Source organism: Hyperoodon ampullatus (assembly GCF_949752795.1).
Source record: "Hyperoodon ampullatus genome assembly, chromosome: 6".
Lineage (NCBI taxonomy): Eukaryota > Metazoa > Chordata > Mammalia > Artiodactyla > Ziphiidae > Hyperoodon > Hyperoodon ampullatus.
In genome coordinates, this window is record NC_136919.1 from 5,431,916 (window position 1) to 5,446,502 (window position 14,587).

The following is a 14,587-nucleotide window of genomic DNA, read 5'->3' on the forward strand; positions in this document are numbered from 1 at the left end:
CCTGGGCAGGGGCCCACGGCTGGACCCACTTGGAGGAGCACTGCTGCTACGCCCCGCCCCTCACTGCCCGGCCCCTCGCTCTCTGCCCCTCCTAGCCTTTCTGAAGACAGGGCTGGGAGGACTCTGGGGAGGCTCCAGGTCCCGCTAAGGAAGCTCGGCTTAGCTTGGGTCTGGTCCCTCGGCTCCTCATGTCAGGAACGCAGAGCCCGGGCTTCTCACCTGGGTCCCCGATCCCTCTGGTGTCCCCGTCCCCGGCGTGGACACACTCCTCCAGCAATAAGGACCGTCTGCGGTCGTGGAGAGTACTGTGAAAACAGACCAATGCACTTACCAGGAGGCACAAGACTCTTGAAGAAAATGTAAAATGAACCTTTTTAAAACAACAACAAATACTCACAAAGAGAAATAAAATGTAATTTTAAAGTAGGCCTGGCTAGGATCTGGATGTTTCTGAAGTGGCGGTTCATTTGGGGGTTGACGGCTCTGGATCTCTGGCCTGGGGAGTGAATGCATCTGCGGGGGTGGGTATATGGCTGGAGCCTGGGGGTTCTGGTGCTAAGGGCCTTGGAGGAACCCAGGAGGAGGTGGGCCGCTTCGCAGATGGCATCCCCTGCTCTCCACCGCTCTGGACCTCGGTCCCCACCCAAAGTGCCCCCTGGTTGGGGCCCGGTGTGGGGGAGGGACAGGAGACTTGGATGTGCAGCTAGGACTCCGGGGCAGCTTGGCTTTTTGGCAAACAGTAGAAACCTGTGTGACAAGAGGGGTTAGTGTCTAGACTGGGTCCTTACCAACAGACTTGCAAACCTGTCTTCACGTGGAGACGTGGCTGCTAAGTCAAGGTCAACCTAGGCCGTGGCCCTGCACCTGCCCTCGCCTGTAGCTGCTGAAAGGGGTCGTGTGGCCAGAGCACTGATACTAAATATCTTCTCCTCCTGTTGGAACCTCCTTATGGAAGGATGAGAGGTGGGCAGCCCAGAGGTCTGGAGTGGGTGTGGGCTCTGAAGGTGGACCATGGATTCAAGGTCATTGTTGTGAGTCTGGCAAGACACTGAGCCCCTCTGAGCCCACTTACCTTGTATGGAAGATGGGGGTTCTCTGAGTAGCCGCCTCCTACCTGACACAGTGAGAACACCCTATTCTACTCGGTTTCTGGGTGTTAACTCACCAAATCCTCACAACACCCCAGATGTTATCCCGATTCCCATTTCACAGATGAGGAAACTGAGGGAGAGACGAAGTCGAGAAGCTGCCCAAGGCCATGCACCTGGGAAGCGGCAGAGTCAGGATTTGAACCCCGGCCCCAGGGCCCAAAGCTGCCCCTGTGTGCTCTCAACCTCAGCGAATCACTGTGGAGCACACGTTCTGGGCTCAATAATTAACGGCGCCCATTAATAAGAACCCCCCGCCTGCGGCTCACTCCATCCTGGGTTCCCCAGGCAGAAAGTGCCTTCCCCCCCCCGCCACAGGAAGTCTGTGCTGTCAGTTCTCTGTGGCCCACGGTGAGCCCGCTCAGTCCCTGCCTGTGAGGGGCTGCCTGGTCAGTTGCAGGCCACGGGCTCGTCGTCTGGGTGGCCGGTGGCCTCTCAACATCGCCAGGGAGCACGAGGGGCCCCGTTCACTCTGGGCATCAGGGAGTTGGTTTCTTCCCTGGGCTTCCCACACTGCAGCAACCCAACGGCATTCTGCATCCTGTCTCCTGGGTGTCTCCTCTGAGACACCAAAGCAGGAAATTGCATAATAGGCTCCACTGGCCGCCCTCCACCCAGATGGCTTATGGGTGGTGCAGCTCACTGTCGTGGTTTGGCTTTTGATTATGGATTCAGCTCCTGCACCCTGCCTGTGAGACCATGGTGTGTGCGTGTGCGTGTGTGTGAACAGAGAACGGGGTGCAGCCCCGGCCAATGGCAGGAGGGAGCTGAGCCGGATCCCATCAGGGTCCAGAGTTGCTCAGGCATTCGAATCTTTACACTGACATGGGAGGACGCTCAGACGGCTGCCTGCGTTTGGGGGTAACATTTGGGAGGGGAATGTGCAGGGGGAGTGGTTACGAGTAAAATGGATTCCAAGTGGCATTTCATCACACAGTGGAAGCCTCCAGCCTCTCAAGCTGATAGCAGGTTAAATTTAGAAGTCCCAGACTGGGATGAGACACAGACACCAGGCTCAAGCCAGCTGTTGCAGCGTTCTCCCCGCCCCCGCCAGGAGCCAAGGCCTGGGGAGCCGGCTGTCCAGGCTGGGCCAGGCCGACCTGCCCCAAGACGCCCGGAGAAACAGGTTCACTGCAACCTCACACCCAGCCTGCCTTCTACCAGTAAAGTCACTTCTGGGTAGAGCCCAACCTCTGCTCTGGACAGACTCCCTGTAGGTTAGGCCCTGAGGCCTAGAGGAAACCCCATTTGGGTCCAAGAGGGAGACAGCTTGTTGGCAACTGCAGAAAGGCGAAGGCTGGTGGCGCTCTCAGGTCCCTGGACATTTCTAATGGCCCAGGCACTCTCGCGCACCTGGGGCTTGAGCTGTCTCTTGGTCCTCATCTATCCTGCCTGAATGGCCCCAAAGAGACTGTTTCCCACCTGGTTGGGGTCCGGGCGCTCAATTAAGGCAAACGTTGTGGGTAGCAACAGACCACAGTGCCCACACACCATCCACTAAGGATCCATCCGAATCATGAACATGATGAAATCCCCCAAGACAAAGAGCATCCAAAGAGCGAGCGCTTGGCTCTTCCACGGCCCTTTTCTGTCCCCATACCTCATCCAATGGTGTTCTACCCCGTTTACAGATGAGGAAACTGACCCTCCCAAAGGGCCGAGGGTCTTGCTAAAGATCGCTCAGCTGGGAAGTCACAGAGCTGGGCTGGTTTCAAATAGCTGTCTTTTGACTCGGCTCCGTCACTGCTTTTTTGGCTACACCATCCCCAGCTTTTACACACCCCAATTCTACCACACTGCTCTTAACCATTCCTCCATTAACTGGCACAGAAGGTCCCTGAGCATGAGGCTTCACATGAGTCGTCAGCAGCCCCGCTGGCACTGGGAGAAGGAAATTATTGAATGCAAAAAACACATCTGAGTGATGAGCTCTGCCTCTGCACCTGTGCCTAGAGAGGCACATCCACACAGTTGACACCGGTCCTGGCAGAAGCCGGCCCAGCTCCGACCCGGCGGGCCTTCCCCACGTGTCCCTGCGGACTGGAACGCAGAGACGGCATTAGTTCCTCCAGCGGCTTGAGCCCAACTTCGGTTTCAGTGCTGCTGCTACCAGGCTCATATTTTATGGTCCCTTTTAAAATCAGACAGATGAGGGGGGGCGTGGCTGGGTGTTTACAGCAAGCGGGACGCAGTTCGAAGCCCTGCGCTATTCCTGGCTGCCACTTGTCCTGCTGAGTGAGGTCGGGCTGGTCGCCAGACCTCCCATGCCTGTTTCCCAATCTGCAAGCTGGGACACGCACCCCGAGCCTTCCCTCGCCTGTCGGGACCCAGCCAAGCGTAGGGGTGGTGCTCGGTATTAGATGTGCAGAAGGGGCTGCCTGAAAACGGTCACACTGGACCCTGGTTTATATTAGAGACCAGAGACGTCTCTCTTTCAATGTGGCTAAAAGTCACGGCAACATCCAGATGACAGGACTTGGTTATTCAGGACCCTGAGTATCCTCAACAAACACACACCGAATGCCAGCCCGTCAGCCAGACAGGTGTGTGAAAAAAACCTTTTTTCATGGCTTTAGTGAGATATGATTCACATACCATATGATTCACCTATTTAAAGTGTATAATTCTACGGTTTTTAGTATCATTACAGAGTTGTGTAGCCAACACCAGTCAATTTGGGAATATTTTCATCTCAAAAAGAAACCCTGTACCTGTAAGCTATCAGCCGCCGCCCTCTGCCCCCAACAACCCAGCCCTAAGCAGCCACTCATCTACTTTCTGTCTCTATAGATGTCCCTCTTCTGGACATTTCATGCAGATGGAATCACGTGACGGGTGGTCTTTTGTGCCTGGCTTCCTCACCGAGCACGTTTTCAGGTTCACCGTGCTACGGCACGCACCAGCACCTCCTTTTTGACAAACGCACTGTTGATCATCTCCCGTGAACGAGGTACTTTGCTGGGTGCCTGAGAAGCAGCAGCCTGGAGCATACAGTCCCAAGGAGAAGACAAATGAAATGTTACAAAGGACTAGTGCGATGCTGGCCGTCAGCAGGGGCTGCGAAGGGAGGTGGGGAAGCCTTCCCCGAGGAAGAGGCCTTTTCGAGGAGACTTGGAGAATGGACCGGAGGAGTCTGGGCCTTGTGAGAGCGGGGAGAGGAAGCAGGGCTGCCTGGAGAGGCTCTGAGTTAGGAGAGCGCCCTGGGGGCTGCAGACCCACTGCAGACACAGCAGCCGGGTGCAGAGCCAGGCCTGGTGAAGGAGCTCTTGTTATTTTAGGAGCAACGAGGGAAGGGGGTGCCGGGTTATGCCCGGGGTAAGTGTGCAGCAGCGGCAGCAGCTTTCTGGAAGGTGCCCATCACTTGTGAATGACTGAGAGACGATTCCGTGAAGGAGAGAACAATGGAGGCTGCGTGCAGGAGCCCCTGCCTGCCAAGGGGAGCTCTCGGGCCTCCCCAGATGGCAGCTCCTGTTCCCTCTGACACAGCCAGCTGCACAGGCAGGAGAGGGTCGTGGCGACCTCAGCGGGGTTGGCAGGCCTGCTCCACCCCTCCCAGGCCACGTGACCTTGAGCAAGATATACGGATATGGTTACGGAGAATGGGGATAAAAATGGTTGCTTAATGAGGCTCTGGTCCAAGATGGTGGCGTAGGAAGACCCTGAGCTCACCTCCTACCACAGGTTCACCAAAATTTCAACTATTTACGGAACAACTATTCAAGAGAAAGACCAGAATCTAGCAGAAAAGATCTATGACTAAACATATAAAGTGGGGGGACTTCCCTGGTGGTCCAGTGCTTAAGACTTTGCCTTCCAATGCAGGGGTCCTGGGTTCGATCCCTGGTCGGGGAACTAAGATCCCACATGGTGCATGGTGTGGCCAAAAATTTTAAAAAGTAAAAAAAATTTAAAAAAAGGATATAAAGGGGCTTCCCTGGTGGCGCAGTGGTTGAGAGTCTGCCTGCCGATGCAGGGGACACGGGTTCGTGCCCCGGTCCGGGAGGATCCCACGTGCCGCGGAGCGGCTGGGCCCGTGAGCCATGGCTGCTGAGCCTGCGCGTCCGGAGCCTGTGCTCCGCAACGGGAGAGGCCACAACAGTGAGAGGCCCGCGTAATGCAAAAAAAAAAAAAAAAAAAAAAAAAAAAAAAGGATATAAAAGCGGGAATCACAACGAGATGGGTAGAGGAGGCAGAGTCGTAGTGCAGGAAAGACACACACCACTGGGTGGGTGACCCACAAGTGAGAAAATAATTACAATTGAAGAGGTTCCCCTCAAGGAATGAGGGGTCTGAGCCCCACATCAGGCTCCCAGCTCTGGGGTCCTGCAATGGGAAGATGAGCTCCCAGAACATCTGTCCTTGAAGGCCAGCAGGGCTTACATTGAGGAGACCCAGAGGACTGTGGGGAATAGGAACTCCACTCTTAAAGGGTGCACACAAAATCTCACACACTCTGAGACCCAGAGCAGAAGCAGAAATTTGAAAGGAACCTGGATCAGACCCACCTGCTAACCCTGGAGAGCCTCCCAGAGAGGCAGGAGGCAACTGGAGCTCCCCCTGGGGGCACAGATGCCAGCAGCAACCACTTCTGGGAGCTCCTTCTACCATGTGGATGGCGAGGGCCATTTTGGAACCCTCCCTCGAGCTTATTAGTGCCAGGACCTGCCCCTGCCCACCAGCCTGTCGGCGCCTGTTCTGGGACACCGCAGGCCAAGCTGCTAGCTGGGCAGGGACACGGCCTCACCCACCGGTGGGCAGGCTGCCTTAAGATCCCCTGAGGCTACAGCTGCTGTCCCTGGACATGGCCCTGTTCACCTGAAGGCCCAGGACTCAGCCCCCCACACCAATGGATGGGCACTAGACCTAGGATTCCTAGGGCCCTGCAGCCAGAGATTCCAGGACCCAGCTCCACACACCAGTGGGCCGGCACCAGTCCCAGAATCCCTTAGGCCCTGGCTCTGCCCATAAGTGAGCCAGATCTAGCTACAGGACCAGCTTCACAGACAAGTGGGCAAGCATTAGACTCAGGAAACCCTGGGCCCTGGCCTGCCCACTGGTGGGAGGACCCCAGTCCCAGGACCACTACAGCCCTGCAACCTGCCATAGCAGGACCCAGTCTACCTACTGGCAGGCTGGCACCAGCTCTGGGACCCACTGGGCCTTGGCCCTCCCTACCAGCTGGCCACCACCAGCTCTGAGACACCTTGGGCCCCTCAGTCAGTTGCCCTGGGATTTCGCCTCACTCACCAGTGGGCTGACACAAGCTCTGGGACCCCTGGGCCCTGCAGCCAGAGATCCCAGGACCAGACTTTGCCCACCAGTAGTCTGGTACTAGCCCTGAAATCTCCTGGGCCCCAAATCCACCCACTATCAGTGGTCACCAGTCCCAGGACCACTGCAGCCCTGCAGTCTGCCTTGTCAGAACCCAGATAACACATCAGCAGGCTGGCACCAGCCTGCGATACTCCAGGCCTGGGCCCTACCCACCAGTGGGCCAACACCATCTGTGAGATACCTTGGACTCTTCAGCAAGCCACCCTGGGATCTAGCCCCACTCACCAGTGGGCCAGCACCAGCTTTGGGACACCCCAGAACCTGAATCCAGCTGTGTCATGAATTGCCCCCCGCCTCCACCAGCAGGGCGACAATAGCTCTAGGAACTCTGACCTTACAACCACCCACCTCAGAACCTGGTTCTGCCCACTAGTGAGCCAGCACTAACCCCAGGACTCACTTCAGATCTAAAGACACATACAGACTGAAAGTGATGGGATAGAAAACAGTATCCCATGCAAATGGAAATCAAAAGAATGCTGGGGTAGCAATATTTATATCAGACAGAATAGACTTTAAAACCAAGACTATAACAAGAGACCAAGAAGGACATTACATAACGATCAACGGATCAACCCAAGAAGATAAAACAAATTGTAAATATATATGCACCCAAAAAAGGTGCACCAAATACATAAAGCAAATATTAAGAGACATAAAGGGAGAAACTGACAGTAACACAATAATAGTAGGGGATGTTACTTCCCCACTTAAACCAACAGACAGATCATCCAGACAGAAAATCCGTAAGTAAACATTGGCCTGAAATGACACATTAGACCGGATGGATGTAATAGATACATATAGACCATTCCATCTAAAAGCAGCAGAATACACATTCAGGTGCACATGGAACATTCTGCAGGACAGATCACAAGCTAGGCCACAAAACAAGTCCTGGTAAATTTAAGAAAAGTGAAATCATAGCAAGCATATTTTCCGACCATAATGCTAGAAGACTAGAAATCAAGTATAAGAAAAAAACTGCCCCCCCAAATGCCCCAAAACAAAAACATGTGGAGGCTAAATAACATGCTACTAAACAACCAATGGGTGACTGAAGAAACGAAAGGAGAAACAAAAATACCTGGAGACAAATGAAAATGAAAACACAAGGTTCCAAAATCTATGGGATGCAGCAAAAGCAGTTCTAAGAGGGAAGTTTATAGTGATACAAGCCTACCTCAGGAAACAAGAAAAATCTCAAATAAACAACCAAACTTTATACCTGAAGGAACTGGAATAACAAACAAATAAAACCCATAGTTAGTAGAAGGAAAGAAATCATAAAGATTGGAGCAGAAATAAATGAAATAGAGACAAAAAAATAGAAAAATCAATGAAACTTAAGAGCTGCTTCTTTGAAAAGATAAACAAAATTGAGAAACCTTTAGCCAGACTGATCAAGAATAAAGAGAGAGGGCCCAAATCAATAAAATCAGAAATGAAAAAGGAGAAGCTACAACTGACACCATGGGAATACAAAGGATCATAAGAGATCATTTTCCATGATCATAAGATCATGGAAAATCTAGAAGAAATGGACAAATTTCTAGAAATGTACAATCTCTCAAGACTGAACCAGGAAGAAATATGAAACGTGAACAGACCAATTATCAGTAATGAAATTAAATCAGCAATTTAAAAAACTCCCAATAAACACAAAGTCCAGGACCAGACGGCTTCACAGGTGAATTCTACCAAACATTTAGAGAAGAGTTAACACTTATTTTCTCAAACTATTCAAAGAACAAATTGCAGAGGAAGGAAATTCTGAAACCATTGACAAAATGAAAAGACAACCTACTGACTGGGAGAAAATATTTGCAAATGATATGACTGATAATGTTGGATTAATATCCAACATATATAAACAGCTCATACAACTCATTTTCAAAACAACAAACAACCTGAATAAAAAATGGGCAGGACAACTGAACAGACATTTTTCTAAAGTGGAATTGCAGATGGCCAACAGGCATAGGAAATATGCTCAGCATCACTAATCATCAGAGAAAGGCAAATCAGAACCACAATGAGATATCACTTCACACCTGTCAGAATGGCTATCATCAGAAATACCACAAATAATAAATGTTGCCAAGGATGTAGAGAACAGGGATCCTAGTACACTGTTGGTAGGAATGTAAATTGGTGCAGCCATTATGGAAAACAGTACAGAGGTTCCTCAAAAAACTGAAAATAGAACTACCGTATGATCCAGCAATTCCACTCCTGAGTATATATCCAAAGAAAACAAAAACACTAATTCAAAAAGATATATGTGTAACCAAGCAGAACCCTATGGGGCCTTCCTAGGACAGACACCTGCCACCCCCACCCCCCGCCATGTCTTCTGCCTGCCTCTTTTTTTTAAAATAAATTTATTTATTTTATATATTTAATTTTTAATTTTTGGCTGCATTGGGTCTCTGTTGCTGTGTGCAGGCCTCCTCTGATTGTGGTTGTGGTGAGTAGGGGCTACTCTTCATTGCAGTGCACGGGCTTCTCACTGCAGTGGCTTCTCTTGTCGAGGAGCACCGGCTCTAGGCGCACAGGCTTCAGTAGTTGTGGTTCGTGGGCTCTAGACCACAGGCAGTAGTTGTGGTGCACAGGCTTAGTTGCTCCACGGCATGTGGGATCTTCCTGGGCCAGGGCTCAAACCCGTGTCCCCTGCATTAGCAGGCGGATTCTTAACCACTGTGCCACCAGGGGAGCCCCTGCCTACCTCTTGTCTACAGAAAAACTTTAGCCTCCCAGGCCTTACCCAATTTCAAAGAACACGTTTAATCAGAGAGTGAGAAAATGCAGAAACAAATGAAACAAATAAGACAAAATAATAAGTTTAGCCGTTAAACAAAGTCAAGGACTTTTAGTTCCTTCTCAGGGGCTACATAGTATTCTGAGCTATATCCTTTGAGCTGTTTTTCAGATACTGAAACCCCAACCAGGTGGAAGAAGTTAACAGTATAGTGCCCACAAGCATACAGACCCCAGACTGGTTGGAATCAGAAGGTTGATGATGTTAACTCCTTATTACTTCAACACTAACCAATCACAAGAATGTCCACGAGCTGATCACACACCCTGCAACCCTCTCCTTCACCCTGTCTTTAAAAAACCTTTCCCTGATGGGCTTCTCTGGTGGCGCAGTGGTTGAGAGTCCGCCTGCCGATGCAGGGGACACAGGTTCGTGCCCCGGTCTGGGAAGATCCCACATGCCGTGGAGTGGCTAGGCCCGTGAGCCATGGCTGCTGAGCCTGCGTGTCTGGAGCCTGTGCTCCGCAACAGGAGAGGCCACAACAGTGAGAGGCCCGCGTACCGCCAAAAAAAACAAAACAAAAAAAAGAAAAAAAACCTTTCCCTGAAAGCCATTGGTGAGTTCAGATCTTTTGAGCATTAGCTGCCTGGACTCCTTGTTTGGTGTCTGCAATAAATACTGCAATTTCCTTCACCACAACCCAGTGTCAATAGGTTGGCTTTACTGCACACAGTCAAAGAGACCCAAGTTTGGTTCAGTAACACATGCACTCCAATGTTCATAGCAGCATTATTTACAACAGCCAAGATATGGAAGCAACCTAAGTGTCCATCAATAGACAAATGTATAAAGAAGATGCGGTGATATATACATATATACATATATATATATATATATATATATATATGTATACATACACACACACACAATGGAATACTACTCAGCCATAAAAAAATAAAATTTTTGCCATTTGCAACATGGATGGATCTGAAGTGTTTATTCTTAGTGAAATAAGTCAGAGAAAGACAAATACGTATGTTAACACTTATATGCGGAATCTAAAAAATAAAACAAATGAGTGAATATAACAAAACAGAAACAGATTCAGAGACATAGAGAACAAACTAGTGGTTACCGGTGGGGAGAGGGAAGAGGGGAGGGGCAGGACAGGGGTAGGGGATTAAGAGGCACAGGCTACTATGTATAAAATAAATAAGTTACAAGGATATATTGTACAGCACAGGGAATACAGCCAAAATTTCACAGTAACTTTAAATGGAGTAAAATCTATAAAAATTTTGAATCACTATGTTGTGTATCTGAAACCAATATACTATTGTAAATCAACTATACCTCAATTAAAAAAATCTATCATTCAAAATACACAAACCTAAGTAAGTACAGAAGAACTGTAAATACTTAAACATTCAAATTAATTTTTATTAAGTTTGTAGAATTTATGGTTCTGAAATTATTAAAATTTAAAATTGCATGAAGGAAAAGAAAACGGTAGCTTACCCCAGGGTTGTGGTGGGTGTTCAAAGGTCAATTGATACAAGGTGTGTGAAACAGTACCTGACACATAGTAAGTGCTCAGGGCATTTGAGCTATTAATATGGGTAAGCCCCCGAGCCTCAGTTTCCTCATCTGCAAGATGGGGCTAAGGGGCTCTCTTCATGGGGAAGGACTCAGTGGGATCAGTAAGCACAGCCTTACTGTGCTCACATGTAGCCAGGTGCCCAACTGGCGTTAGCTGATTTGATTGACCTTGTAACCCGGACGTTAAAATGGTTTTCTCTTCTGCCTCAATTTCAGCTGAGACATGGAAGGTAAAATACAATACAAGCAGTACTGCTCTGTGCTGGATGTGCTGAGGGACCAAGGATCACTCTGGCCAGGATTTGTCCAATCACACTCAGGGGCGTAAATGAGGCAGAATAAAGGCTGCCCTGGAGAGAGCCAGTGGTGGACTGTGTGTTCTTCGGGATGCAGCGTGTTTGCTTCACTCCAGCACCCCTCCTCGTGGCAGCCTCCCCGAGATGGGCAGCCAGGCCTCCCTGCAGCCATGCCAGCCTGTGTGTGTGGGCTTTGCCCTGTGCCCACCAGGTGCTTAAGGCTCAGTTAATGTTTACCGCTGTCCTGAGCTCAGATGCGTGTAGTCCTGGAGTCAGGCTGTGGCTCCACTGCCTGCCGCCCTGGCTTGTGGGTTACCCTCCCTGAACGTCGCTGGCATCCTTAGCTGGGAATGTGGATGGTGTATTGTTTATTATTATTATTGTGGTAACATACAACTTACCACCTTAACCACTTTTTAGGCGTACAGTTCTGTGCCATTAACACTGCACAACATCCACATTGTTGTGCAACCATCATTGCCATCTACCTCCAGAACTTTTTCATCTTGCACAGGAGAAACTCTATACTCATTCAACAACTCCCGGGGCTTCCCTGGTGGTGCAGTGGTTAAGAATCTGCCTGCCAATGCAGGGGACACGGGTTCAAGCCCTGGTCTGGGAAGATCCCACATGCTGTGGAGCAACTAAGCCCATGTGCCACAACTACTGAGCCTGTGCTCTAGAGCCCACGAGCCACAAGTACTGAGCCCGCGTGCCTAGAGCCCGTGCTCCGCAACAAGAAGCTTGTACACTGCGACGAAGAGTAGCCCCTGCTCGCTGCAACTAGAGAAAGACTGTGCGCAGCAACGAAGACCCAATGCAGCCAAAATAAATAAAATAAATTAAAAAGACCAAAAAAACGTAACTCCCCATCCCCCTCTCCCCAGTCCCCCTGGCAACCACCACTGTACTTTCTGCCTCTATGAATCTGACAAGTCTAGGGACCCCATATGCGTGGAATCATACACTTTGTCTTTTTGTGTCTGCTTTATTACACTTAGCATCCTGTCCTCAAGGCTCATTCATATTGCAGCAGGTGTCAGCATTTCTTTCCTTTTTTAAGGCATTTCTCTCTGACCCATTCTTCCATGGGTCCTGACTACCCAGAGGTGTCCCAGAATTACAGCCCCGTCCCTGCTGCTCACGGCGAGTCATCAACACATGGGTAAATTCTAGAGCTGTGCAAGGACGTCCATGTGTGGTCCACTTTGGAAGAGTTCCCTCCAACTGGTTAAAATAATAAGATACAAAGTGCTTAAAGAGAGAAATTTTTCTCATCTAGAAAACTCATTTATAAAAGGCTATTCTCCATGAAATGAAATTATTATCTCTATGCATGAAGAAGGTAAGAGTATGAGGAAGCATTTTCCGAAGGGCCACAGTGAATCTGGACTTCAGGGTGACCTTTGATAAGGTCCTTTATTATATCCTCAGGGGCAGGTGTTTGCAGGTATAACCTTGGGCTTCCCTGATTCTTTTAATCTGGATAAAGCCCATCACAAGATGTGGCGGAGACAGGAGGGGGACCCAGAGGCTGTGGGTTAGTGGCAGGGGCATCTGTCCTGATTTTCAGCAATCACTTGGTTTTGGCTGCAGATCTGGCTGTCAGCAATGGAAAGTGAGCTCCCTTTGGGACTTCTTCTGGTGCCTCTGATCAGTGAGGAGTTCTGCACGGCGGGGTCTCAGGGAATAAGTATGGCAGCTGGCAAGGTGGACTGAGTGATTAACGCAGCACTTAGGATGTTGTTACCTGCAAGGCGAAGGGACTTCCCTGTAAACAGCCTGACAATTCCTGTAAAGGTAAATGAGGGGCGGCTGACTAGGCTTCTTCAGCTGTCCTCCTGACACACGGCTCCACACCGTGTGGCACAGTAATTCTGCCATGTGGACACATTCCTTCACCCTCTGATGGTGATGGAGGAGAATCCAACTCCTCCCACCCCATGACATGAAGCTGATGCTCCTGTAGGAACTACAGATGTGGGAAATGGTGGTAGGGTTGGCAGAATTGATGGGTTTGATGGTCAGGGAACCCAGAAAGGCCTGAATCCTGCCCACAATCCGTCTTCCTTCCCTGGGGGGTCTGAGGGAGATGGACACCCTAGGAAGAAGCACCTCTTCTTTGTTAGCTGGACAGGGGTCCTGAAAATCCAGCCTGAGAATCCAGAAAGCTGGGTGTTACAGAAAACCCCTTTGGGTACTAGTTTCATCCCACCCCACACTCTCCATCGCCAAGGCTCAGCCATATGGCACATCACTGTGGCTGCCTGGAGGGCAGGTACGAGAAACAAGATAAGGATGGCCACTCTTACCACTTCTGTTCTACCTTGTGCACAGAGAAAAATAGAAAGAAAAATAAAATGCGTAAAGAATTGTTAAGGAAAAAGAAAACTATTCGCAGTGAAACGAATGTCTGTGTGTGCAGATGATCCAAAGAAATCTACACATACACACACACGTTAATTAATAAGCAAATTTATCACAGTTACAGAGCACACGATTAATATAAATCAATTATATTTCTATATACCCTCAATTGTTCAGCACCATTTGCTGAAGACTATCCTTCCTCCACTGAATTGCCTTTTCACCTTTGTCAAAAATCAATTGATCATATGTGTGCATCTATTTCTGAACTTTCTATTCTGTAGAGTTTATCTATTTGCTTATCTTGACACCAGTATTGCATGGTTTTAAATATCATAACTTTAAAATAAGTTTAGAAGTCAAATAGCTTAAGTTCTCTAACTTTTTCTTTTTTAATGTTGTTTTGGCTATTACAGGTTCTTTTCATTTCCATAAGAATTTTAGAATCAGCTACACACACACACACAAAAGCCTATTGGAATTTTCATGGGATTGCACTGAATCTATAGATCAATTTGGAGAGAACTGACATCTTAACAATATCGAGTCTTCTTATTCATGAGTATATATTTCTCCTTTTATTTGGGTGTTCTTTAAATTCAGTCAGCATTATTTTATAGTTTTCAGTGTACAGGTATTGTATATCTTGTCAGATTTATGCTTAATAGGTATTTGATGTTACTGTAAATGGTATTTGCTTTTTAAATTTCAATTTTTGATTATTCATTGCTAGTATGTGGAAATACAATTGGTTTTTTTATACTGACCTTATATCCTGCAACCTTGCCAAAATCACTTACTGGTTTTAGTAGTTTTACAGATTTTATAGAATTTTCTATATAGATGATCATGTTATTTGCAAACAAAGCTTAACTTCTACCTTTCTAATCTGGATCCCTATATTTCTTTTTCTTGCCTTAGTGCATTGGCTAGAACTTCCTGTACAATGTAGGACAGAAGAGGTAATGGATATTCTGGCCTTGTTCCAAATCTGATGTGAAAGCATTCTTTCACCATTAAATATGATATTTAAAGTAGGTTTTTCCTAGATGCCCTTTATCAGGTCAAAGAAATTCCTTTTT